This window comes from Sus scrofa, chromosome 14 (assembly GCF_000003025.6).
Source record: "Sus scrofa isolate TJ Tabasco breed Duroc chromosome 14, Sscrofa11.1, whole genome shotgun sequence".
NCBI lineage: Eukaryota > Metazoa > Chordata > Mammalia > Artiodactyla > Suidae > Sus > Sus scrofa.
Window position 1 is genome coordinate 63,075,680 of NC_010456.5, and position 27,614 is coordinate 63,103,293.

The following is a 27,614-nucleotide window of genomic DNA, read 5'->3' on the forward strand; positions in this document are numbered from 1 at the left end:
CCTGACCCAGGAAGCTCCACAGACCACGGGCACAGCCAAAACAAAAAACAAAAAAAGGGATCTTCATTCAAAAAGTTTTTGGAGGCGTTCCCATTGTGGCTCAGTGGTTAACAAATCCGACTAGGAACCATGAGGTTGGGGGTTCGATCCCTGGCCTTGCTCAGTGGGTTAAGGATCCGGCGTTGCCGTGAGCTGTGGTGTAGGTTGCAGACACGGCTCGGATCCCACATTGCTGTGGCTCTGGCATAGGCTGGTGGCTACAGCTCCGATTGGACTCCTAGCCTGGGAACCTCCATATGCTGCAGGAGCGGCCCAAGAAATGGCAAAAAGACAAAAAAAAAAAAAAAAGTTTTTTGATCACTTTCAATGTAAATTATATTGCACTAGGTACCAAGGGAAATTAGAAATGTAAGGCATCGCCCTTGCCATGGAGAAGCTTGTAACTCCATTAGGAGACAGAGCACCACAGAGGTGGATGGATATTAAATGTTTAGGAGTCAGAGGAAAATGAAGGCAAGCAAGGCAGAAGCAGGAAAGGAAGGCCTCATAAGGCAGGCTGATTCTAAAGAACAATGGAGAGGAGTTACTGTTGTGGCTCAGCAGGTTAGGAACCCAATTAGTATCCATTAGGATGCAGGTTCGATCCTGGTCTTGTTCAGTGGGTTAAGGATCCATCATTGCCATGAGCTACAGTGTAGGTTTCAAACAAAGCTCAAAATTGGTGTTGCTGTGGCTGTGGCATAGGCCAACAACTGTAGCTCCAATTTGATCCCTAGCCTGGGAACTTCCCAAATGCCACAGTTACAGCCATAAAAAGAAGGGGGAAAAGAAAGAACAATGTAGAGATTTATGAAAAAGTGGTCAGGCAAGATGATTAACATAAACAAAACATGGGTGTGGAATCAGTCCTGATAGGTTTGGTATAAAATGAAGAGGGCAGATCTTAAGTCTCACAGAGGAAAACAAGATTAGAAAGGCCACACCCTCCATTGAAATATAAGAAGAAAGTGCCTCAAGAAGCCTGTGCTTATAGCCCCAAAACAGAATTCCTTTCACACCTTAGGTGATAAATCCTGGCATTAATAATCCATTCATTTTATCTAAGTGGTGGATTTTTTTCCCCCTAAAAAAATAGCAAGATTAGTAAGTACCAGAACATGTTGTTTTATCTGGACCAATGTTGCATGAGTATATTTAAAGTTTAGGCTTTAATTCATATAACTGTGTAAAAATATGCTTCTAGGAAACATATACATTGTAGTATATTCAAGAATTTGAAATCTTGTAACCTGTGTTAACGAATTCAGACTCTGCATGACAAGACAGCTTATAAAACTCAAAATTAGAAGACATTTTGAAAGACAATTTGAGGAGCAACTGTGACACTGTCATGGTACAGTGTCTGACAGAATACCGTAAAATCAATGTTAACTTATAATTTCAGTGTATTTATCTTTAACTTAAAATTTAAATATATTGCATAGAGCAGTCAAGATGGTGGAGAAAGACCCTGAGCTCAACTCCTCTCATGAGCACACCCAAACCACAACTATCTGCAGAACAATCATCAATGAGAAAGAATGGAACCTACCAGAAAAGATCTTCTACAACTAAAAACATAAAGAAGGGACCATAGTGAGACAGGCAGAAGGGCAGACTTGTAACACAATTAAGTCCCATACCCCCAGGTCAGCGACTAGACTGGAAAATAATTCTATTGCATAGGTTCTCCCCTATGAATAAGAGTTCTGAGCCCCACATCAGGCTCCCAAGCCCAGGAGTTCTGCACTGAGGAAACAAGCCCCCAGAGCATCTGGCTGTGAAGGCTAGCAAGGCTTAACTTTGGCAGCCCCAAAGGACTGGGAGTAATAGAGATTTCACTCTTAAAAGGGTACATACAAAATTTCACATGCACTGGGACCCAGTGCGAAAGCAGCAATTTGATAGGAACCTGGGCCAGACCTACATGCTAGTCTTGAAGAATCTCCTGGAGAGGTCGGGGCAGGGAGGCTGTGACAGACCCTGGGGACACACACACTGATGGCAGAAATGTTTAAGAACATTCTACTGATGCTAGTGGCTTCCATCTTGGCTCATTAGTGCCAAGATCTGGTTCCACCCAAAAGCCTGCAGGACACATCCCCACCCATCAGCAGAGAGGCTCCCTAAACACTTCCTGAGCCCACAGTCACCTCTAGACATGCCCCTAAACATGTCTTTGTCCCATCAGAGGGCCAAGTTACAGCCACCCACCAGTGGGCGAGCACCAGCCCTTCCCTCTAGGAAGCCTGCTCTAGCCTCTAGGCCAGCCTCACTCACCGGGAAGCAGGTACCAGAAGCAATAAAATCATAATCTTATGGCCTGCAGACCAAGCCTGCTCAGAGCTGGCCAGACCCTACCCTATCTGGCCATTGGCCTTGCCCACTAGCAGACCAACACAAATTTAAGGACACACTGGACCCCATATCCAACTATGTCAGGAACACCTCCTCCTCACCTCAATGATGTGAAATGAGCTCTGGGATCTCTGGCTCTGTGGCCAGAGTCCAGGAACCAGCTCTGCCTGCCACTAACCCAGGACCTGGCTTCACCTGCCAGTGAGCAAGCATCATCCCTGGACTCTTTGGGACCCTGACTCTGCCCAGCAGTGAGCCAGTACTAGCCTTGGGGCCCCCTAGGTTCTGCAGTCAGCTGCCTGTGATCAGACCCCACTAACAAGCAACCAACTGCCACTGCACAAGGCAGGGCCTGGCAACCAGTGGGGCTGGGATCATGGATACTAGTCAGATTCATTTCCACTGAGGCACAATGGGAATGCCCTTAAGAGATTTCTGAGACATAAAATGCACTATTATTTGCATTATAGGGGGTCCCAGAAGGAGAACAGAGAGAGAGAAAGGGTCTGAGAAAATATCTGAAATCATAATAGCTGGAAATTTCCCTAACCTGGGAAAGGAAAGACACCTAAGCCCACAAAGTACAGAGACTCCCATATAGGATGAATCCGAAGAGAATTATACCAAGATATAATATAATCAAAATGACAAAAATTAAAAATAAAGAGCATATCAAAAGCAGCATGGAAAAGCAACAACAACCAAAAACATACAGGGGAACTCCCATAAGGCTAGCAGCTGATTTTCTCAGCAAAAACTCTGCAAGCAAGAAGGGAGTGGCATGATATATTTAAAGTGATGAAAGGGAAAAGCATAACTAAGAATACTTACACAGCAAGGCTCTCATTCAGATATGATGGAGAAATCAAAGGCTTTACAGAGAAGCAAAAGCTAAAAGAGTTCAGCACCACCAAACCAGCTTTACAACAAATGTTAAAGAAACTTGTCTAGGCAGAAAATCAAAGGCCACAACTAGAAACAATAAAATTATGAAATATGGCTTGCCAGTAAAGGCAAAGATATAGGAAAGATAGGAAATCACCTGCTCATGAAACTAGTAGGGAGGTTGAAAGAACAAAGTAGTAAAATCATCTATATCCACAATAAACAGTTAAGGGATACATAAAACAAATGTAAAATATGATATTGAAATCAGCAATCATGAGAAGAGGAGAGTACAAATGCAGGGTTTTAAATGCATTTGAAATTAAGAGATCAGCAACTTAAAACAGTCATATATATATATAAACATACATATATATATACATGTATATACATATATGTGTGTGTGTGTGTGTGTGTGTGTATAGTGCTATACAAAAACCTCATGGTAACTGCAAACCAAAAATCTATAATAGATATACATATAAAAAAGTAAAAGGAATCTATATATAACAGTAAATTCATCAAATTGCAAGAGAAGAGAACAAAAGAAGTGAGAGGAAAAAAAAGACCTACAAACACAAAACCAAAACTGTTAACAAAATGGCAATAAGAACGTACATACTGATAATCACCTTAAATGTAAATGGACTAAAGGCGCCAACCAAAAGACATAAAGTGACTGAATGGATACAAATATAAGATTTGTATATATGCTCCCTACAAGAGACTCCCTTCATATCTAGAGACACAAACAGACTGAAAGGGGTGGATGGAAAAAGATATTCCATGCAAATGAAATCAAAATAAAGCCAGAGCAGCAATGCTTATAGACAAATAAATACGTAGCAGAAAAAAATAGACTTTAAAATAAAACACTATTACAAGAGACAAAGAAGGACACTACCTAATGATCAAGGGATTAATCCAAGAATACATAACAACTGTAAATATATATGCACCCAACACAGGAGCACCTCACTATGATAGGCAACTATTAATAGATACAAAAGGAGAAATCAATAGTAATACAAAATAGTTGGGGACTTTAACACTCAATCAATAGACAGATAATTCAAATAGAAAGTCAATAAGGAAACACAGCCCTTAAGTAACACATTTAACAAAAGGAACTTAATTAGATATAGCGCATTCTATCTAAAAACAGCACAAAACATTCTTTTTATTCTCCAGGATAGATGCACACTAGGCCACAAAACAAGCCTCAGGAAATTTAAGATAATTGCAATCATATCAAGCATCTTTTCAGACCACAATGCTAAGAGGCTAGAAATAACTACAGAAAAAAAAACTGCAAAAAAACCACACAAATACATGGAGGCTAAACAATACAATATTAAGCAACTAAATGGATCACTGAAGAAATCAAAGAGGAAATTAAAAAAAAAACCTAGAGAAAAATAAAAATGGAAACACAAAGATCCAAAAACCTACGGGATGCAGCAAAAGCAGTTCTAAGGGGAAATTTTATAGCAATTCAAGCTCACACAAGAAACAAGAAAAATATCAAATAAATAACCTTACCTTACACCTGAAGGAACTAGAAAAAGAAGACCAAACAAAATCCAAAGTTAGTAAGTAGAAGGAAAGAAATCATAAATATCAGAGCAGAAATAAATGAAACAAAAAAAATAGAAAAGATCAATGAAACTAAAAGCTAATTCTTTTTAAAAAATAAACAAAATTGACAAAACTTTCACCAGAATTATAAAGAAAAAAAGGGGAGAGGACCCAAAATAATGAAATCAGAAGTGAAAAAAGGGGGAAGTTACAGCAAACACCACAGACATACAAAGGATCCTAAGAGACTACTACAAACAACTATATGCAAATAAAATGGACAGTCTGGAAGAAATGGAAAAATTCTTAGAAAGGTGTAATCTCCCAAGACTGAACCAGGAATAAATAGAAACTATGAACAGAAAAATTATCAGTAATGAAATTGGATCCATAACTTAAAACTTCCCAACAAACAAAAGTCCATGACCAGATGGCTTCGCAGGTGAATTCTAGCAAACATTTAGAGAAGGCTTAACAGCTATCCTTCTGAAACTATCCCCAAAAAAATCACTCCCAAATTCATTCTATGAGGCCAGCATTACTGTGATACCAAAGCCAGACAAAGATACCACAAAAAAAAAAAAAAAAAAGAAAACTATAGGTCAATATCACTGGTGAACATAGATGCAAACATCCTCAATGAAATTCTAGCAAACCAAATCCACTAATACATTAAAAGAATCAAACACCATGATCAAGTGGGATTTATCCCAAGGATGCAAGGATTCTTCAATATCCACAAATCAATTAATGTGATAGACTACATTAATAAATTGAAGAATGAAAAACATGTGGTCATCTCAATAGATGCAGAAAAAGATTTTGGTAAAATTCAACATCCATTTATGATAAAAAAAAAAAAACCTCTCCAGAAAGTGAGCAGAGAGGGAACATACCTCCACATAATAAAACCCACATATGACAGACCCACAGCTAACATTGTACTCAGCATTGAAAAGCCGAAAGCATGTCCTCTAAGATTAGGAACACAAACAGGATGCCCATTTTTACCACTTTTATTCAACATAGTTTTGGAAGTCCTAGCCATGGTGATCAAAGGAGAAAAAGAAATAAAAGGCATCCAAATTGGAAACGAAGAAGTAAAACTGTCACTGTTTGCAAATGACATGATACTATAAATAGGAATTGCTAAAGATGCCACTACTATAACTCATTAATCAATTTGGTCAAGTTGTAAGATATGAAATTAATATATAGACAGCTATTGCATTTCTATACACTAACAATGAAATATCAGAAAGAGAAATTAAGGAAACAATGCCACTAATCACATCAAAAAGCATAAAATGCAAAGGAAAAAAACCTACCTAAAGAGGCAAAAGATCTGTACTCTGAAAACTGTAAGGTGCTGATGAAAGAAATTGAAGATGACACAAACAGATGGAAAGATATACCATGTTACTGAATTTGAAGAATCAACATTGTTAAAATGACCATACTACCCAAAGCAACTTACACATTTGATGCAACTCCTACTAAAATGCCAACAGCATTTTTTATAGAACAAGAAAAAATAATTTCAAAATTTTTGTGGGAAAAAAAAAAAGATTTTGAATAGCCAAAACTATCTTGAGAGAGAAGACCAGAGCTGGCAGAAGAATGCTCCCTGATTTCAGATTATACTACAAAGTTATAGTAATCAAAAGAGATGATACAGGCATAAAAACAGACATGTAATCAATGGAACAGAAATAGAGAGTCCAGAAATAAACCCACACACTTATTGTCAATTAACCTGCAACAAAGAAGGCAAGACTATATGATGGAGAAAAAACAGTCTCTTTAATATGAGATGCTGAGAAAACTGGAAAACTACATGTAAAAGAATGACATTATAACATTCTCTAGAAAAATAAAACCAAAAATGGATTAAAGGCCTAAAGGTAAAACCATATCCCATAAAGCTCTTAGAGGAAAACATAGGCAGAACACCCTTTGACATAAATTGAAGCAATATTTTTTTCGATCCATCTCCTACAGTAAACAAAATAAAATCAAAAATAAACAAATGAGACCTGATTAAACTTAAAAACTTTTGCATGGCAAAGGAAATCACTGACAAAACAAAACAATCTATTGAACGGGAGAATATATTCGCAAATGATATGACTGATAAGGAATAAATATCTAACATATGAACAGCTCATACAACTCAACATCAAAGAAACAAACAACTGATTTAAAAATGGGCAGAAGAACTTAATAGACATTTTTCCAAAGAGGAAATGCAGATGGCCAACAGGCATATGAAAAGGTGCTCAATTGCTAATCATCAGGGAAATGCAAATCAAAACCACAATAAGATATCACCTTAGAATGGCTGTCATCAAAAAGAACACAAATAACAAATGTTAGAAAGGATGCAGAGAAAAGGGAACCAACCTACACTGTTTGTGGGAATGTAAACTGTTGCAGCCACTGGGGAAAACATTTATGGAGGTTTCTCAAAAAACTGAAAATAGAACTACCATATGACCCAGAAATTCCATTCCTGTGTATATATCCAAAAAACTCCACTAATTTGAAAAAGATGCGGGCACATAAATGTTCATAGTAGCATTATTTACAACTGCCAAGGTATAAAGGCAACATAAGTGTCCATCAGCACAATAAATGGATAAAGGAGATGTGGTCAATGTATGCAATGGAATACTACTCAGCTATAAAAAAGAATATTTCTGCATTTCCAACAACACAGATAGACTTGGAGGGTATTATGCTAAGTTAAATAAGTCAGACAGAGAAAGACAAATAATGTTTTATATCACTTATATGTGAGATCTAAAAAATACAACAAATGAGTTAATAGAACAAAAAAGAAGCAGACTCATAGATATAGAGAACAAACTAGTGGTTACCAGTGGTGGGGGGGTGGCAATATAGGGTGGAGGAGTCAGAGGTACAAACCACTGGCTCAAGGATGAATGGTACAATGCAGGGAATATAGCCAATATTTTATCACAACTGTAAGTTGAAGGTAAGCATTAAACACTATTAAATTTTAAAATTATTGTATTTATAAAAATTCCTAATGAAGAAAAACTATAGTTACCTTTTTAAAAAAATTAAGTATATTCCATCTATTACAAACCTCCCTTGGAGAAGAAAGGAGGGCATGAAATAAACCTAACCATAAGATATCATTATTCAATAAAATCAGATAGTCATTAGTATAAAGGCTCTCCTAAAGCTAGAATTTGTCTTGTTAGAGGGGAAGGAGAGTTAGGTAAATTCCAAGATATTTTCTTTGGCAAATGAAAAGGACTGTTGGTGAAAGTATATTTTCCCTCCCTCATGGCAAACTTTTAAGCTCCAATGTCTTAGCATTCAATTCTGTTCAAATGATGCCAATTCTTTGTTATTTCCTCAAGTCTGCCATGGCTGAAAATTTCTATTCTCCCGGATACAGGACGTCAGATTTGTGTATCTGACATTTCTGAATGTGTAATGTTGACACAGAAGCTTTCTGTCCATGAAATGTATTCAAACATTCTGTATTCAAACATTCTGTACTATTTTCTGCCTAATACAGAGTGATTTACAACCATTTGATGTTATCTTGGGTTAACAGTTGCCTGTTGCCTTTGGTCCACTGACAATAATAGTTCTCTAATAACTCCTTTTTGAAAGTTATCTTTAAATATCTTTAAAGATACCTAGGTAGACTTTTTTTTTTTTCACTTGAATTATAGAAGTAAGTAAAAACAGCAAATTTTTATTTGAATCTCAATCACTACTAAATTTTCTGGTACTGAATTAGCACTTTATGGTAATTGAGAGCCTAGGATCATGTGACTCCATCCTAGGGGGGAAAAATGGTTGATTCCAAGTTGATTTTGTCTTGGATCTAGGTATCCATGAGAAGTGACAAAAATGAGGGTTTTTTTGGTTTGGTTTGGTTTTTTTGTCTTTTTTTTTTTTTTTTTTTTTTTTTTTTTTTTTAGGGCCACACCTGCGGCTTATGAAAGTTCCCTGGCTAGGGGTGAAATCAGAGTTGTGGCTGCCAGCCTACACCACAGACATAGCAACTCGGGGTGTGAGCCTTGTCTGCCACCTAACCACTGCTCATGGCAACGCAAGATCTGTAACCCACTGAGGGAGGCCAGGGATTGAACCTGCATCCTCATGGATACTAGTTGGGCTCATTACCAACTGAGCCACAATGGGAACTTCCAGTGCCAAAAGTTTAAGTCATACTGAGTTTCATGACCTTCCTTCAGTTACATTAATGCCAATTTTATTGGGTGGGAGGCTCTAAACCATGGGCCAGGAGGTAGGGAGTTGAAACCTTCTCATGTTGCTGGTGGGGATGAAAAAGCTGTAGCCACTTTGGAAAACAGTTTGAGGAGCAAGAATGTGGCATGGCAGTTAGAAGGACAAGGTTTCTTTAGGGGTGATGAAAATGTTTTACAATTATTATTGAGGGTTTTTTATGGCCACACCTCCAGCATATGGAAGTTTCCCAGCCAGGGATTGAATCTGAGCCACAGCTGCAGCAACACCAGATCCTTTAACCCAGCAATCCAGGCCAGGGATTGAACCCGCACCTCCCTTCCAAAGGAACACAACCCACCACACCACAGTGAGAACTCCTACAATTATTTTTAAATGTCTTCAAAGCAGATTGTGGTACAGTCTGTACAACTCTTGAATAAAATCCAGTCAAGTGTACACAATAAATGGGTGAATTTTATCATATGTGAATTTTATCTCAATAAAGCTGTCAAAACAAAACACATGCAGAAAGCTGCTAGACTTGACTCTAATATAGGTAACACATTTCATAAATTAAAAGGCGGGCCTGCTCTGCCCAGAGTAGTTCTTGTGTTAATATTGCTCTTTCTCTACTGTGCTTTTTGTCCATCCAAACATATACCTATTCATTTTCTAGGACCATAGTTTGGGTAAAGAGATTCTGGGGATTAGGGGAAAAAATTCTTTGGGAATTCTAATAAAAATGAAGGTAAAAAAAAATCATTCTTTGGGAGTTCTAATAAAAATGAAAATAAGTAAATCCTTTGGGAATTCTATTAAAATAGAGGTAAACATATATAATAAATATAACTAGTACATACTAATGCTCATAGTTTAAACATAAGTTAATTAAATTTCATTGAATAGGAGACAAGCATAAACAAGGTAGTTAAGTTGTGTATCATATAATACCACTTATATGTGGAATCTTAAAAAACAACACAGGAGTACCCTGGTGGTGCAACGGGTTAAGGATCTGGCATTGGTCAATGCTCTGGTGTGGTTTCAATCCCTGGCCCTGGAATTTCAGCATGCCATGGGCACAGCCAAAAAAAAAAAAAAAAAAAGTATAAATAAACTTTTATACAAAACAGAAATAGACCCACAGACATAGAAGACAAACTGGTTACCAAAAGGGAAAGAGGGGGTAGAGATAAATTAGGAATTTGGGATTAACAGATACACACTGCAATATATAAAACAGATAAACAACAGGGACCTAATGCATAGCACAGGGAACTCTATTTTGTAATATCCTATAAGGGAAAAGAATCTGAAAAAGAATATATATATATATGTGTGTGTGTGTGTGTGTGTGTAAGTGTGTGTGTATAACTGAATCACTTTGCTGTACACCTGAAACTGATACAATGTTGTAAATCATCTACACTTTAATTTAAAAAATTTAAAAATAAAAGACACTACCAAAAAAAAAAGATGTATAATAATGCCTGTTCCTAGGTCTTCTTTCTATCACGGCTATTATTCCATTTCCACTTTTACTTTCCAACTTAAGTACTTCCACCCTACAATGTTTGAGGAGTGGAAAGTGCAACGTCTACAGTTACCAGCAGCAAAAGTGTCAACATTGTTATGACTGAGCCACATCAGGAAATCCAAAATTGTACATGTTCAATTGATGAGTTATAAAAGGTATGTGAATTATATTTTAATAAAACTGTTATTAAAAAATTAATGCATGGAGTTCCTGTGGTGGCTCAGTGGAAACAAACCTGACTGGTATCCATTAGGATGCAGGTTCAATCCCTGGCCTTGCTCAGTGGGTTAAGGATTGGCATTGCTGTAAGCTGTGGTGTAGGTCACAGACATGGCTCAGATATGGAGTTGCTGTGGCTGTGGTGTAGGCCAGCAGCTGCAGCTCTGATTGGAACCCTAGCCTGGGAACTCCCATGTGCCACAGGTGTGGCCCTAAAAAGCAAAAAATTAAAAAAAAACTTTTTTAAATTAATGCAGAATTCCCTGGGGGTTCAGCAGGTTAAGGATCCAGTGTTATCACTACAGCAGGAATCCTGATCCAGGAACTTCCATATGCCATGGATGTGGCCAAAAAGTAAATAAATAATGAAAAAATTAAAAATTAATGCAAAAATCCAACTGAATATATTTGTCAAAACCCATCACATTGTACACATAACTCTTGGATTTTACTGTATGTAAATTATACATCAAAAAAGCTGATTTTATATGAAAAATAATTAACACTTTAAACACACATACACTTGCAATGACAGTATACACGGCCTGATTTGGAGATAAAATCAGCAATATCTGTTTGAGGCCTTGCATGAATGTGAGGCCCCTCCCCCAGGCTAATGGTGCTCCTCCCCACCCGTGTCCACACAGCTCCCAACACACATACACCCAGACTTTTAACTCAGAAACAGGTTTAAACGAGGGCACTAAAATCAGGAGATTATGTTTTTACTGCAGCTCCTCAAGTAAAGGAGAAACAGCTTCTGTTCAAGCGCGGGAATGACTACACATCATAACAGAAGAATCTAAGCAATGAAAATAAAACATAAATCAGGGTTTCTGAAGTAAACGCCAGCGATCTTTGGCTGCTTTGAGTACATACTGAAGGGGGTAAAGAAAATGATTTGGAGCAAGTTAAGCTCAAGAGCTTCCCTTTATTCCTCTTCATTTTACCATAAAGATGGGCTAGAGAGAGGAAGAGGAGACATTTTTCTAGGATCTGGTTCCGCAGTGGTAGGCACTGAGTAATGGTTAAGATCATGAGCTTTGTAATTGCATGGATATCTGGGTTCCCATCCAGTCTATGCTATTTACCATGTGTTTTTGAGCCAACTACTTAATGGCTCTAAGTCTCAGTTTTCTGTGAAATAGGACAATAGTGAATTTGTTTGGGGGAGGATTTTCTGGCTGCACCCACACTTATGGAAGTTCCAGGGCCAAGAATCGAATCCACACCACAGTGGCAGCCCGAGCAGGTGAAGTGACACTGGATCCTTAACCCACTTTGCCACAAGGGAACTCCAATAGTGAATTTAAAGTGCAAAGCTCAGTGCCTAGCACGCAATAAAGCAATTTGCTAAATATTAGCTATTGGTTTACAACTATAAGAGATTTTTGCTAATTTGATTAGCCACTTTTTAAGAAGTAGTTCCCAGTTACTTACAGCTGAATTCTACAGCAACTAGTTACTGTATCATTTCTAAATCTAGGACTTCTTGATTTTTAGTTATTTCTTAATACTTAGAACATTTGAATCAAGATCTGGTATTGGCAGACTACAATTTGGAATGATTCCAAACTGGTGTTTACAAGTAAGATTTGGTTTCAAGGTTTAGGTACAAGGCCTATGCAGTTTTAATGTGTTAGGAATCCCAGAATTTGCATTTTTAAAAAGTCACCCAAAGATTCTGTCCCAGGACATCCATAATCACACTCCAAAAATGCTGCCCCATCACAGTGTTCTTGACCTTGAATGCACTCATCTGGGAAGCTTTTAAGCATATCTGACGCCATGTCCCATTACCAGCCTGCTCAGGGGTGGAACTTGACTCTTCCTGCCATGCTAACATGCACCAGGGAATCACTCCCCTATAGGGCAGAACACCTTCTGACCAACTGCCCTGTTTTCTGTCCCACTGGAAGAAGGGCACAGATGAGGGAGGAAAGAGGATAAGATGCAACAGGGAGTAAGTGCAAACTCTCTGCCTGGAGCCCCCCCACCCCAGGGCAACAGCCAGAACACACTGTCTTTTTAGCTCTATCCTGTCATTATAGTTTCAAGGACAAAGCTTATTCAGCCTCCCTAATCTACTGATTATCACAACTAGGTTTCAAACAGAATTAAAAGCAAAAATTTGGAGTTCTTGTTGTGGCTCAGCGGGTTAAGAACCCAACACGGTGTCTGTGAGGATACAGGTTTGATTCTTGGCCTTACTCAATGGGTAAAGGATCCCAAGAGCTGCAGTGTGGTGTAGGTCACAGAGGTAGCTTGAATCCTGCATTGCTATGGCTGTGGTGTTGGCCAGCAGCTGCAGCTCTGATTCGACCCCTAGCCTGGGAACTTCCATATGCTGTAGGTGAGGGCCTAAAAAGAAAAAAATTAAAAAAAAAAAAAAAAAAAAGGCAGAAGTTCTTCTAGGAGTGATGACCATGGCAAAAGTTAGTTTCTTGATTTTCTATATAATGTTTGGGATAAAAATGCAGAAAGGGATCAGTCTAGCCTACAAAATTTAAAAGATGATTACATCCATTTATCTGCTTTTTTAATGAAAATAGGAGAAAGTAGTATAAGAAAATATATCAAGGAGTTCCCGTCGTGGCACAGTGGTTAACGAATCCGACTAGGAACCATGAGGTTGCAGGTTCGATCCCTGCCCTTGCTCAGTGGGTTAAGGATCCGGCGTTGCCGTGAGCTGTGGTGTAGGTCACAGATGCGGCTCGGATCCCGCATTGCTGTGGCTCTGGCATAGGCCAGTGGCTGCGGCTCCAATTAGACCCCTAGCCTGGGATCCTCCATATGCTGCGGGAGCGGCCCTAGAAAAGGCAAAAAGACAAAAAAAAGGAAAAAAAAGAAAATATATCAAACAATTCAAAGGGAAAAAACCCTCTGCCATGCTAACGCGCCTAAGTGAATGGAAAGGTTATGGAAAAGCAGCATCTCTCTCCAAAGAGTCAAAAGTTTACAAAACAAAAGAGCAGAATAATTAGACCATCTCAGGAGAGCATGACTTTTTCTCCTTTTTACAAGTTTAAACTAATTTAGTAGATACACATTTACTGACTTAGAATGATAGAAGAATGTTCATCATATGCTGTTAGGAAAAGAGATTATAAAACAGAATGTATGCTGACATTCTGGTTTTGTTTAAAATACATACACTTGGAGTTCCCATTGTGGCTCAATGGTTAACAAATCCAACTAGGAACCATGAGGTTGTGGGTTCAATCCCTGGCCTTGCTCAGTGGGTTAAGGATCCAGCGTTGCTGTGAGCTGTGGTATAGGTTGCAGACACAGCTCGGATCCTGAGTTGCTGTGGCTCTGGCGTAGGCCGGTGGCTACGGCTCCAATTAGACCCCTAGCCTGGGAATCTCCATATGCTGTGGGAGCGGCCCTAGAAAAGGCAAAAAGACAAAAATAAAATAAAATAAAATAAAATAATAAAATAAAATAAAATAAAATGCATACACTTACTTCTATGTAACACTGAACAAAAGAATGTAAGTCCGAAACGGCAGCAGTCATCTCAGAGTGGTAGAATAGTGGCTGTTTTTTTAATGTTCTTATAGATTACATGTCCTTTATAAAAGACTACAATAAAAGTATATTCCTGTTTTACTGATACAAATGCCAATGTTACTTATTTGCTAAAAAAAAAAAAAGTCACTTTTAAAATTATTACAACACAAATGAGGAGCGCATGACTTATTTTTCCGGGCACCCTTGATGGAGTAAAAAGGAATGGACAGTTGCCTGCTCCCTCTTCACTTGTGACATTTGGCTCTGTCCCCACTGGTGGTAGCGATGCCCCACACTTTGATGTGGCAAGTCCCCAAAATCTGGTGGCTGGTTTCTGGTGAGAAAACAAGTAGTTTCACCCTTGTAGCTCCAGAAAAAGCAAACACACACCATCGCCAGCCAGATGAGAAAAAAAATATATCTTTTCCTGGATCTTTCCCATTCACATGGCTCAATCATCCATAATGCCATCCTGCTCCTGGACAGCAGCCCAAGAAAAGACCTGAGAGGACCAGCTTCATGAATCCCCAGGCCAGAGTTCACTGGTGGCACAGCAGGTTCGGGATCTGGTGTTGTCTGTGGCTCTGGTTATAGCTGTGGTACAGGTTCATTCACTGGCCAGGGAACTTCCACATGCTGTGGGTGCAGTGAGGGAAAAAAAAAAAAAAAAACCTCCAGATAGCCTGTGCCAAGATAATCACCCCACCTCTCTGGGTCCAAGCCTCACTGCCCCAGTCAGCCTCTGCCAGGCCCACCGAAGCACAAGGGTGGCAGGTGAAACTAAGAGCAGATTCTAACGATGGTGATATTGTTAATGACGATGGTGAGAATTATGATAAACTGTTAACATGACTATGAAGTCACCTATTTGGTCAGATTAGCAAAGCATCTCAGTTTGGGGAACACAGTGGGAGAGAAGCTGGTATCTTCTAGTAACATTATTATGTGGTCCCCAATTATGGTTAGAATTTCCACCTTTCTGTTATGTCAGTAGCTACAGTTTCATCACAAGTACCTACACAGATATTTGTATTGATTAAATACATTGACACAATATTCTTGAAAATTTAGCATAAGGAATAAGAGCATGGGCTTGGGTCCTAAATAACCTGAGTGTCCATCCCAGCTCTGATACCTGCAAGTTACCTAAATATCTCTGTGCCTCACTTTATCTATAAAATGGGGGGAATGATGACACTTAACCCATCAGACTGTCTTGATGATTAAATGAGTCCATTATATAAAGCTTTAACACCCCTGGCACACATGAATCTCAATATTTTTTGTCCCTTAATAATAATCCCATCATCAAAATAATCTCATCACTTAATAATTCCATCATCATTTTTATCCCTTTTAACATTAAACCTTTAATCCTCTTAGACATTGAAAAGTGTTATAAAAAGATAGTGTTTTGGGGCTTTTTTGTGTTTTTTGTTTTGTTTTGTTTTGTTTTTTCCAGCTGCCTCTATGTCATATGGAAGTTCTGGGCTAGGGGTTGAATAGGAGCTGCAGCTGCTGGCCTATGCCACAGCCATAGCAACGCCCAGGATCTGAGCTACATCTGTGACCTATGCCACAGCTGAAGGCAATGCCAGATCCTTAACCCACTGATGGAGGCCAGGAATCCAAACCCACATCCTCACTGATACTATGTTAGATTCTTGACCCACTGAGCCACAACAGGAACTCCAAAAGATTTTTTTTTTGGACTTTCCTAGGGCGCTCCCGTGTCATATGGAGGTTCCCAGGCTAGGGGTCTAATCGGAGCTGTAGCTTCCGGCCTATACCACAGCCACAGCAACTTGGGATCCAATCGGCATCTGTGACCTACATCACAGCTCACGGCAACGCTGGATCCTTAACCCACTGAGCAAGGCCAGGGATCGAACCAGAAACCTCATGGTTCCTAGTCGGATTCATTAACCACTGCACCATGATGGCAACTCCCAAAAGATTATTTTTTATCTTGACACAGATCCCCCCCGCCATTGCAAAACAAAAGTACTATCCCTACAAATACAGCTGGTCAGAACATCTATGACCCTCTGCTTTCCTGTACAGCTGCAGAGCTTCTCTTATTAGACACTTGTTTCTAGGCTTTGGAATCACCTGCATTGAAAATATATACACAGCAGAGGCACACCAAAAAGATACAGGTTCTTCATCTTTTCATGTCACATATTTGCTATTATTTTCTTTCTCCATAGGGGAAGTCAAACTATGTACCAGAAAGCTTATAAACACAGCATACCATTTTCCCAGATTCCAAGTTTCCATCAACCAAGGAGCATTAAGCCCCTGATCATAAGTGGATCCACCAAGCTTGCTGTCCCTGGAATAAATTCGACACTGAGGAGCACACAGTCCAACTCAAGACTCAGATTCACCAGGTTCTCCAAAGTCAATCAGAACTCAAATAGCAGGAGGGAGGCAGTCTGGTACCAGGAGGGTGTCAGAGGGCCTCTTTATTGGGGGCTTGCTGCCCCACCCAGGGAAAAGTGGAGCTGCCTAAAACTTGCCTGATCCAATAATTTTCCAAACAAAATGCAAATCCATCCATAATTGGCTTGTCAGGGACTCTAAAAATGAAAATGTCTGCTTCAGAATCTCCTCACTGGGTTAAGTTCTCATGAATCACAGAATCCCTACCCTAGCTCTCAGTTTCAGTGGTTTATTACCTGGGGGTCCCTCACTGGTAATTAAACACTCTCTTTCGTGATTGGGGAAGATGACCCTATTATACCTTTTACCTTCCTTGAATTATAAAGCTGCTAGCCCTGAAGAAAGAAAAAAAGAAAGGAAGGAAGGAAGGAAGAAATCTCGTCATTATTTTTATCTCTTTAAAGATTAAACCTTTAATCCTTTTAAACATTAAGCAATTGTTATCAGCAAGTGAAGAATCTGACTAGTATCCACTTGAGGATGCAGATTCAATCCCTGGCCCTGTTCAGTGGATTAAGGATCTGGTGTTGCTGTGAGCTGTGGTGTAGGTTGCAGATGCAGCTTGGATCCCATGTTGCTCTGGCTGTGGCATAGGCCAGCAGCTGCAGCTCTGTCTGACTTGACTCTAGCCCTAAAAAAACCAAAATGAAACAAAAAGCCAAAGGTCCCTGTTATAAGGTTGTATTGCCATCGTCAGAGCACAAACTCTGCAGGGGATTTCAAACCCCGCTGCACACTAGAGGGCTTACAAATGACCAATATCAGAGTTCCCATCGTGGCTCACTGGAAATGAATCTGACTAGCATCCATGAGGACGCAGGTCCGATCCTTGTCCTTGCTCTTGCTCGGTGGGTTAAGGATCCGGTGTTGCCGTGAGCTGTAGTGTAGGTCGCAGATGCAGCTTGGATCCTGTGTTGCTGTCGCTGTAGCGTAGGTAAGCAGCTACAGCTCCAATTCAACCCCTAGCCTAGGAACCTCCATATGGTGAGGGTGCAGCCCTAAAAAAAAAGGCAAAAAACTCCCACAAATGACCGATATCTAGGCCATCCCTAGACCCATGAAAACAGGATCTCTGGGGAAAAAAAAAATAAAGGATCTCTGGGGTTGAGACGAGGTTGCTAAAGGGCTCCAGTAGATAGATCCCCAAGTGAAGTCCCCAAGCAGAAGGAGTGAGACCCAGCACCATCAGACAACTGCAGGTCCTAGTGTCCAAGCATAAAAGGAAAGCCTTGACTGCTTTTATTTACTTATTTATTTATTTATTTATGTTTTGCTTTTTAGGACCACACCTGCGGCATATGGAGGTTCCCAGGCTAGGGGTCCAATCGGAGCTGTAGCTGCTGGCCTATACCACAGCCAGAGCAACATGGGATCCAAGCTGCCTCTATGACCTACACCAGAGGTCATGGCAACACCAGATCCTTAACCCACTGAGCGAGGCCAGGGATCAAACCCGCAACCTCATAGTTCCTAGTCGGATTCATTTCTGCTGTGCTACAAGGAAACTCCTTTCGTTATTTAAATTGATCTTTTTTACATACTTCAAACATGGGTATGGGAAAAAAATGTATCCAAATTCAAATATCCTGAAATCCCAATGATAATACCATTCTTTCTTTGGAGTTCTTTCAACTGTGGAATTAAGAAAAATTCTAAGAATTAGAAATTTTTTTCTTTTTTTTTGGCCACACCCCAGGCAAATGGAAGCTCCTGGGCCAGGGATCGAATCTGAATCACAGCTGTGACCTACACCACAGCTGCAGCAATGTCAGATCCTTGACCCTCTGCACCACAGTGGGAACTCCTTAATTACCATTTTTTATGAACACTTTCTATGTATCAGACACAGTACCAAGATTTTCAAACAGTATCTTTTTAATCTATGTAAGATACATTAGGAAAATATGAATAACCCTCTTTCTACCTTCAGGGTCCACAGGACTTTTGCTAGATTCTACTTAAGGCTCTCTCCACTTAACCCTAGGATTTATCACCAAATACAGCTTAATAAATAGTATATAGGGTTTTCATTTTTTTACTTTGGGAAGTTGACTGGAAACTTTTTTTTTCTTTTTTGGCAGTCTCTCGGCATTTGGAGTTCTCCAGGCCAGGGATCAGACCAAAGCCACAGTCATAACCTAAGCTGCAGCTGTGGCAATACCAGATCCTTAACCTACTGTGCCAGGCCAAGGATGGAAGCTGCGTCCCAGCATTCCCAAGATGTCACCATCCTGCTGCACCACAACGGGAACTCCTGGAATCTTTTTTTGAAAATGGATCCTCTTTAACATGACTGAACATGCTAACATTCTTCAGGGGCTCATACTGGACAAACTAATATCTAAATAATAATGATGATACTTTGACCACTTCAAGGACTTTGAGAATAATACAAAGACTATTTCAGTCTTCAGATTCCCTTTGGCCTTAAGTCCTAAAGATCTTTACCAAAGACATTTTCATTTATTTGGTAAAAGTCTTTGAATGTTTTCTTGTAGCACACACACAAAAAACCCCACTAAATACTACTGTTAAATCATATACATTTAGAGGGAGTTCTCTTGTAGTGCAGTGGGTTAGGATCTGGCATTGTCACTGCAGTGGTTTGGGTTGCTGCTGTGGTGCGGGTTCAATCCCTGGCCCAGGAACTTCTACATGCCATGGGTGTGGACCAAAAAAAAAACACATTTAGAGCTAGTATCTATCACTTCTTCTTCTGTGTTCTCCCACTATATATGGCTTGTGCCTCTCTTATTTTTTTCCTGGCATGCATAATTATTAGCCATTACTTGTTTTTCTCTTGACTACACTGAAAAATTCCTTGGGATCAGGGCATACCTTATATTCTTTATGTTCTTTCCACATGTCTGCATATAATAGGCGCTGAATAAATACTTGCTGAATTTAACAGAAAAGGGTTTTAAGGAGTCCCCTGGTGGCCCAGCAGTTAAGGATTCAGTTGTTACTGCTGTGGTGTGGGTTTGAACCCTGGCCTGGAAACTTCTGCATGGTGGGCATGGCCAAAAAAAAAAAAGAAGAAGAAGAAAGAGAGGGGCATTAAGTTACAGTTTGGGAAGCAATGCAAAGCAGAGGGCTAAAAAGTATTGTCCAAATTCTGCAATGCATTATGTGTCATGAAATCAATTGTGGATGGTGAGCAGCATTGCCTAATACTGAAATTTAAACTAGAATAAAACAGATGAAAGGAAGAAAATAGAAGAGCACCTCCTGCACAGTGGTAAGGGTTAAGCACTATTTTGAGAAAATTTCTGGAGTTCCTGTCATGGCTCAGTGGAAATGAGTCTGACCAGTATCCATGAGGACACAGGTTCGATCCCTGACCTCGCTCAGTGGGTTAAGGATCTGGCATTGCCATGAGCTGTGGCGTAGTTCACAGACGTAGCTCGGATCTCGTGTTGCTGTCACTATGGCTATGGCTACTGCTCCAATTCGACCCCTAGCTTAGGAATCTCCATATGCGATGGGTGCAGCCCTAAAAAAAAGAAAAAGAAAACATTTCCTTCATGTTAAGATGTGTGCCTGTGTATGTGGGCAGGGTTGGGCTATAAAATGCATCTTACTGTGGGTCACGGTCGAAAACATGGAAAGTCCCTTGTCTGGAACATGGACCCTTGAGTCATTAATCTTGGGTTTGTAGTTAAGGTTCTGCTATTAGCCATGTCACTTTAGTGACTTTTTTTTTTTTTTTTTTTTTTTTTTTTTTTTTGTCCATGCCCATGGCATGTGAAAGTTCCCAGGCCAGGGACAGAACCAAGCCACAGCATCAACCTAAGTTGCTTCAGTGACAATGCTAGGTCCTTAATCTGCGGCACTACAAAGAGAACTCCTATCCATGTGGCTTTCAGCAACTTAATAACCTTCTCAGTTTCCTCATTGATAAAATGAGATTAGGAAGAACTCCTTCCTCATGGGACTTTTATGAGGAATAGGAAATAATCTCCACAAAGCATTAGTTGTGGTCCTTGGCAGAGAGTAAATGTTTATAGACACTATTATAGTTGTGGCATCTTTTAAAGATTTTCTTAGAAAAACTTGAGAGTACCTTCCCCACTTCCACTTCCTCAAGACCTAGTCACTCATCTGCTCAATGTTTTTTGGCTTCTATGCAACCAAACAAGAAAAATGCTCTTGGAGTTCCTGTTGTGGCACAGTGGTTAACGAATCCGACTAGGAACCATGAGGTTGTGGGTTCAATCCCTGGCCTAACTCAGTGGGTTAAGGATCCAGTGTTGCCATGAGCTGTGGTATAGGTCACAGATGCGGCTGGGATCCCGCATTGCTGTGGCTCTGGCGTAGGTTGGCGGCTACAGCTCCGATTCGACCCCTAGCCTGGGAATCTCCATATGCCATGGGTGTGGCCCTAAAAAGACAAAAAGACAAAAAAAGAAAGAAAGAAAAATGTTCTTACTATGGTTTCTATTTAACTTCTAAGTTCAAAAGAAAATCAAAGGCAATTATTCCTGCACTCACGAAGTTCACAGCTCTCCATCAATACATAATGTTCTTCAAAAATTATAAATAGGAGTTCCCACTGTGGCACAGTGTGTTAAGAATCCAACTGCAGTGGCTCAGGTCACTCTGGAGATGCAGATTCAATCCCTTACCCACCACAGTGGGTTAGAGATCTAGTGTTGCTGCAGCTGCAGTGTAGATTGCAGCTGTAGCTTGGATTCAATCCCTGGCCCAGGAATTGCTATATGTCATGGGTATGGCCATAAAAAAAACAAATTATAAATAAAAATGAAAAAATTAGTTTTACAAATCATATGCTATTAGGTATTTAGATCTTTCAATACCAAGCTACCTACCTCATTCTTTTGGTTTTCCTCTAAAGATTTGCAACAATCCAGCCCCCAACCACCTCTCTAGGATGTCCCCCAAACCTGTGCTCCCCAAGCCACTGTCACAACTCAGCCCCCGAGCCCTGCTCCTTCCTCTTCTGTGCCTTTGCCTCTTTGGTTCCCAGCAGCTTGCTAAAGGGGCTGTCATCCTTTCTCCAACTTGTCTACAGACAACTCCTGCTTTTCCTTCAGGGCTTGGCCTAAATGTCCCCTCTTCCTTGATGCTATCTGACCCTCCAACAGTTAGTCATTCTTCCTCTAAGGTCTGACAATAATTTGGGCAATCTTGCTATTATAACATTAATCACAATATATTATTAATCTTTAAGGTATCTAACCCACAAGCCTGTCCCATCTCCCCAGCACTAAGAATTGCACTTGGCACATAGTACAAGTCAACATATCTTTAGGAATTCAATGAATGAATGCAATAGGGAACTTACCTAAATCTCCTGTATAGTAAAATGATACATATCTCTCATTCAACAAAATGAACTGAGTACATTTGGAAGGTATTGTGCCTTTCAAAGAAAATGAATTGAGTGCATTTAGAAGATGTTGTGGTAGTTTCCGTTGTAGTTCAGTGGGTTAAGAACTCAACTAGTATCTATGAGGCTGTGGGTTCAATCTGTGGCCTCACTCAGTGGGTTAAGATTCCAGCGTGCTGTGGCTGTGGTGCAGGTGGGCAACTGCAGCTCCAATTCAACCCCTTGCCAGGGAACTTCCATTTGCCACAAGTGTGGCCCTAAAATAAACAAATAAATAAGATATTGTAGAACAAAGGTGATGTGGTCTCTGCCTCCATGGAGTGTAGAGCCTGCTTCTATCACTTCATCTGAAAGGCTAGCTAAATATATGGGTGAAAATGAAGAAGTTGATTTTTTTTGGCCAGGCCCACAGCATGAGGAGTTCGCAGGCCGGCGTCAAACCCACACTGCATCAGTGACCTGAGCCATGGTAGTGACGATGCCAAATCCTTAACCCACTGAGCCACCAGGGAACTCCAAAAAACTTGATTTTACTTTATTTATTTATTTATTTATTTATTTATTTATTTATTGCTTTTTAGGGCTGCATGTGTGGCACTTGGAGGTTCCCAGGCTAGGAGTTGAATCAGAGCTACAGCTGCTGGCCTATGCCACGGTCATAGCAACGCAGGATCCAAACCACATCTGCTACCTACACCTCAGCTCACAGCAACGCCAGATCCTTAACCCACTGAGCAAGGCCAGGGATCAAACCCACATCCTCATGGACCTTAGTCGGGTTTGTTAACTGCTGAGCCATGAAGGGAACTCCCAAGAAGTTGATTTTTAAATCCAAATACTTTACCAATAAAGAGAGAAGGATCAAGATGGCGGATGAGTAAGATGTGGCACTAACCTTCTCCCACAGACAAATTAAAAAAACACATCTACATGTAGAACAGTTCACACAGAACATCTACTGAACACTTGCAGAAGAACTTAACTCACCAAAAAAAGGCAAGAAACTCTTCACATAACTGGGTAGAACAAAAGAAAAAAAGAGAAAGAGGAAGAGAGAGAAAAGGAATCAGGAAGGGACTAGTACTCCTGAAAGGGAGCTGTTAAAGAGAAAAGGAACCCACACCCTAGGAAGCCATCTTATCGATGGGGAGATGAGCAGAGATGGAAGGATCGCAAAGTCGCTGAGAAAAGCATAGCAGCTGGACTGAGGAGGGCAAAGCAAAGCGAGAGCCGCACAGATCATCTGCACCACTGCTCCAGACATCACAGCCTGAGACTGGGTGCTGAAACTCTAGCTCTGGAGGTCAGTTCCAGGGAGACGACTAGGGTTGGCTGTGTTGAGACAGCCTGAGGGGCTAGGGAGCAGTGTGCAAAGAGCTGGAGAGCAGAACACCACAGCCAAGGGAACCCAGGAGGAGGTCTGGGCCCACAGGAGAAGCCAAGAAGGCAAGAGGAGGAAGGGGTGACTGCCATAGGAATCTTTCCCAGTGCACTCGCAGGTTCTCAGAGGGCAAGGTGCCTCTGGCACAGGCTACGAGTAGCAAGAGGCCACTTGCTCGGGCTACCAGACACCGGGCACTTCTTGGGTGGGCTATGGGTAGCTGGGCACCTCTTGTGGGAGCTAAGGGCATCAGGCGGCTAAGCACAATGCAGCACCTCTTGCATGATCTACAGGCAGCAGGGACAAACCACAGCAGTCATCTCAGAAACCAGAGAGGGGCATGGCCCGCCACCACTAGGGGTCTGTGAACAGGCTCCACCTGCAGCCCCAGTCACCTCAGAGGTTGGCAAATAGGAGGGCACTGTAACCCAGAACCACCTGTTGTTGGCCTCACTCCCCTGAGAATACATCTGCCCTGCTGCTGCTATTGCCAAACACTCCAGGCAGTGCCCACACATGCCTGATCACTGTCACTTCCCAGGACCCTGCAACTTGGAGCAGCCTGTACAGCACTTCCTGAGTGGGCTAAGTGGGATGGGTTACTTCTTGTGAGGTCTACAGGTGGCAGAGGCAAACCACTGCAGTTATCTGACTCCAGAGGTAGGTGTGGCCCACCACCACTAGGGATCCATGAACAGGCACTACTTGCAGCCCCAGTCACCTCAGACAGCACCATAGAGGAGGGCATTTTGACCAAACCCCACCCATTGTCACTCTCACTCCCCTGGGTACTCACACACCCTGCTGCTGCCACTGCCAAATGCTCTAGGCACCATGTAAATATACCTGAGGCTCATTACCACTTCCCAGGGCCCTGCAACTAGGAGTAGCCTGTGCCACCATCCTGCAGGTCCTTGCTACTGTCAAGAGCCCAGCATCTAGGCACTGACTACTAGCCCTGCCCATTACCTCCTCCTCCCTCGAAACACACTCAGCACCCTATTAAGGAGGTAACAACTTGCACTGAAGAAAGAGACAGCAAATATCCAAACTCCCACACTAAAAATAAATAGTAACCCCCAACAAAATACAAAGGGGTACTCTTGCCTAGACATAGGCCTCCAAGACTACAGAAGTTGGTTTGCCTAAACTCACAGAAAAAGAAAAATATAAGCAAAATGAAGAAGCTCAGGAACCATTCCCATTTATAAGAACAGGAGAATTCGCATGAAGCAGCAAACAATGGAACAGACCTCTGCAGTCTAATAGACACTAGGTTCAAAAAGGAGATAGTGAAACTACTGAAGGAAGTAAGGGTGAATATGAAGGAATTAAGAGCAGATATAAACAGTAATGCAGATTCCTTTAGAAAGGAACTAGAAAATATAAGGAGGAACATGGAAAAATTATAAAATTCATTTGCAGAGACACAAACTGAGTTAAAGGCACTAAAGAGCAGAATGAATAATTCAGAGGAATGAATTAGTGACTTGGAAGATAGAATAATGGAAATCACCCAATCATGAGAGCAGACAGAAAACCAAAAGCAAAACGTGAAAGTAATATAAGAGATCTATGGGATAATATAAAGTGGGCCCATCTATGCATAAGAGGGATTCCAGAAGGAGAAGAAAAAGAAAAGGGGATTGAAAATATATTTGAATAAATCATGTCTGAAAAGTTTCCAAATTTAAAGAAAACAGATTTCGAGATACAGGAGGCACAGAGGGCTCCAAAGAAGTCAAACCCAACAGGCCCACAGCAAGACATATTATAATAAAAACAGCAAAACATAAAGACAAAGAGAGACTTCTAAAAGCAGCAAGAGAAACACAAAGCTTAATTATAAAGGAATCCTCATAAGGCTATCAGCTGAAAAAGAGTGACAAGATATATATTCAAAGTTCCAAAAAGGAAAAATTTGCAGCCCAGAATACTCTACCCAGCAAGAATATCATTTAACATAGAAGAAGAAATAAAGAATTTCTCCAACAAACAAAAACTGAAAGAGTAATCCAATACTAAACTCATTCTAAAAGAAATACTGAAAGGGCTTTTCTAAATAAAGAAGTGAAAAGAAATAGGATGGAGGAAACCACAACTGGAAAGCAATCACTTAAACAAGCCAGCATATGGATCTAAGAGTCGGGGGGGGACAAACGAACTACTGTAAAAGTGACGATAAATACAAGGAACAGCAAAAAGAGAAAAGCAAAAATGTTTAAAAAAAAAAAAAAAAGGACTTCAAAATCATAGAATGTGGGGAAGGAAGGTAAGAAAATCTAGATTCTTCTTTTTTTTTTTTTTCAGAATGTGTTTGAGCCTATATGACATCAGGCTAAAGCAGGCAGATATTGGAAGGGGTTAACATACTTGAAAAACAGGGATTAAGAAGATGTGATATATATACACAATGGAATAACACTCAGCCATAAAAGAAGAACAAAATAATGCCATTTCCAGCAACATAGATGGAACTAGAGACTCTCATACTAAATGAAGTAAGTCAGAAAGAGAAAGACAAATACCATATGAATTCACTTATATCTGGAATCTAATATACAACACAAATGAAACTTTCCACAGAATAGAAACTCATGGACTTGGAGAACAGACTTGGGGCTGCCAAGGGGGAAGGGGAGGGAGTAGGATGGACTGGGAGTTTGGGGTTAATAGATGAAAACTATTGCATTTGGAGTGGATAAGCAAAGAGATCCTGCTGTATAGCACAGGGAGCTATATCTAGTCACTTGTGATAGAACATGATGGAGGATAATTCGAGAAAATGAATATATATATGTATGACTGGGTCACTTTGCTGTACAGTAGAAATTGACAAAACACTGTAAATCAACTATAACGGAAAAAACAAAAATCATATAAACTTAAAAAAAAGTATTTTATTAATATTACATCAGATGGTATGTCTTTAATGATCAGATAATTACCTGATTCTTTCAGGTTTGGTTTTATTTTGTTTTATTTTTGTCTTTTTAGGGCCTATGGAGGTTCCCAGGCTAGGTTGGAATTAGAGCCTCAGCTGCCAGCCTACCTCCTGCAATGCCAGATCTGAGCCACATTTGCAACCTACGCTGCAGCTTGCAGCAACATGGATCCTTAAAACCCACTGAGCAAAGCCAGGGATTGAACCTGCATCCCCATGGATATTAGTCAGGTTCTTAACCCACTAAGCCACAACAGGAATGCCTCAGGTGTGGTTTTAAATGTTAAACTTCCAGAGCTTGTTGACACTCTCTGAAGGGCAAGGGAGAGTTGACCTACCACAAGAGCCAGGACAAGGACAAACTATGGCTCAGAACTATCATCCAGAGCCTTCTGTTGGTCCTGGCTCAGTCAGCCCAGTCATAATAAGGAATGCAGTTTCTCTGAACATGCTGTTCTTATTTTATTTACTCAGATGTTTCCTTCCCACTGTCAAGATCTGCTCTGAACTTTTCAGGTAGATTCAGGCCCACTTGTCTGTAAAATAGACTTTTGGCATAAAGCAAAGAACATATCTTAGCTCATCTAATCCAAGAAGCTCAGCTTTAAAAATACTGTATTAAAGAATTTAATGGCATAGTTCTTCTAGGAATGAGTTATTAAAAAATAATATGGGATTGGAGTCACGTGTCAATCCATTAGTTTCATTTTCATTTTTATTTCCTGGATCTATATAAAAATGCCTTTAAAAAAAAAAAAAAAAAACCTAGGAGTTTCCGCTTGTGGCACAGCAGGTTAAGGATCCAGCATTGCCATAGCTCAGGTCTAGGTTGCAGCTGAGGCTTGGATGCAATCCCTGGCTGGGGAACTTCCATACGCTGCAGGTACAGCCAAAAAAGAAAAAATAAATCTAAACTTCCATACTAACACAACTCATCAAAGCCAAACTTTTTCTTTTTGGCTGCACTCTCAGCATACAGAAGTTCCCAGGCCAGGGACCAAATCCTCACCACAGCAGTGACACAGCTGGATCCTTAACCTGTTGAGCCACCAGGGAACTCCTCAAAATTTTAACTTAGTCACCTCACCTTAAGGACATCCCCAGATAGCTCTATATTTTTTTTTTAATT

General features: G+C 40.5%; 1 protein-coding gene across 3 annotated transcripts in view; it reads right to left on the minus strand.

The window, feature by feature from the left end:
* Positions 1-27,614, minus strand: part of SLC16A9 (solute carrier family 16 member 9) — an 82,477-nt gene that overhangs the window by 49,019 nt on the left and 5,844 nt on the right. The window contains exon 1 of one of the 3 annotated variants that reach the window (XM_021072688.1): positions 14,321-14,493. The exons of the other annotated variants lie outside the window; for them this stretch is intronic. The gene's annotated coding sequence lies outside the window, so the exon portion shown is untranslated. Of the gene's footprint in view, positions 1-14,320; positions 14,494-27,614 lie in introns of those variants that run through there. 3 annotated transcript variants of the gene reach the window in all.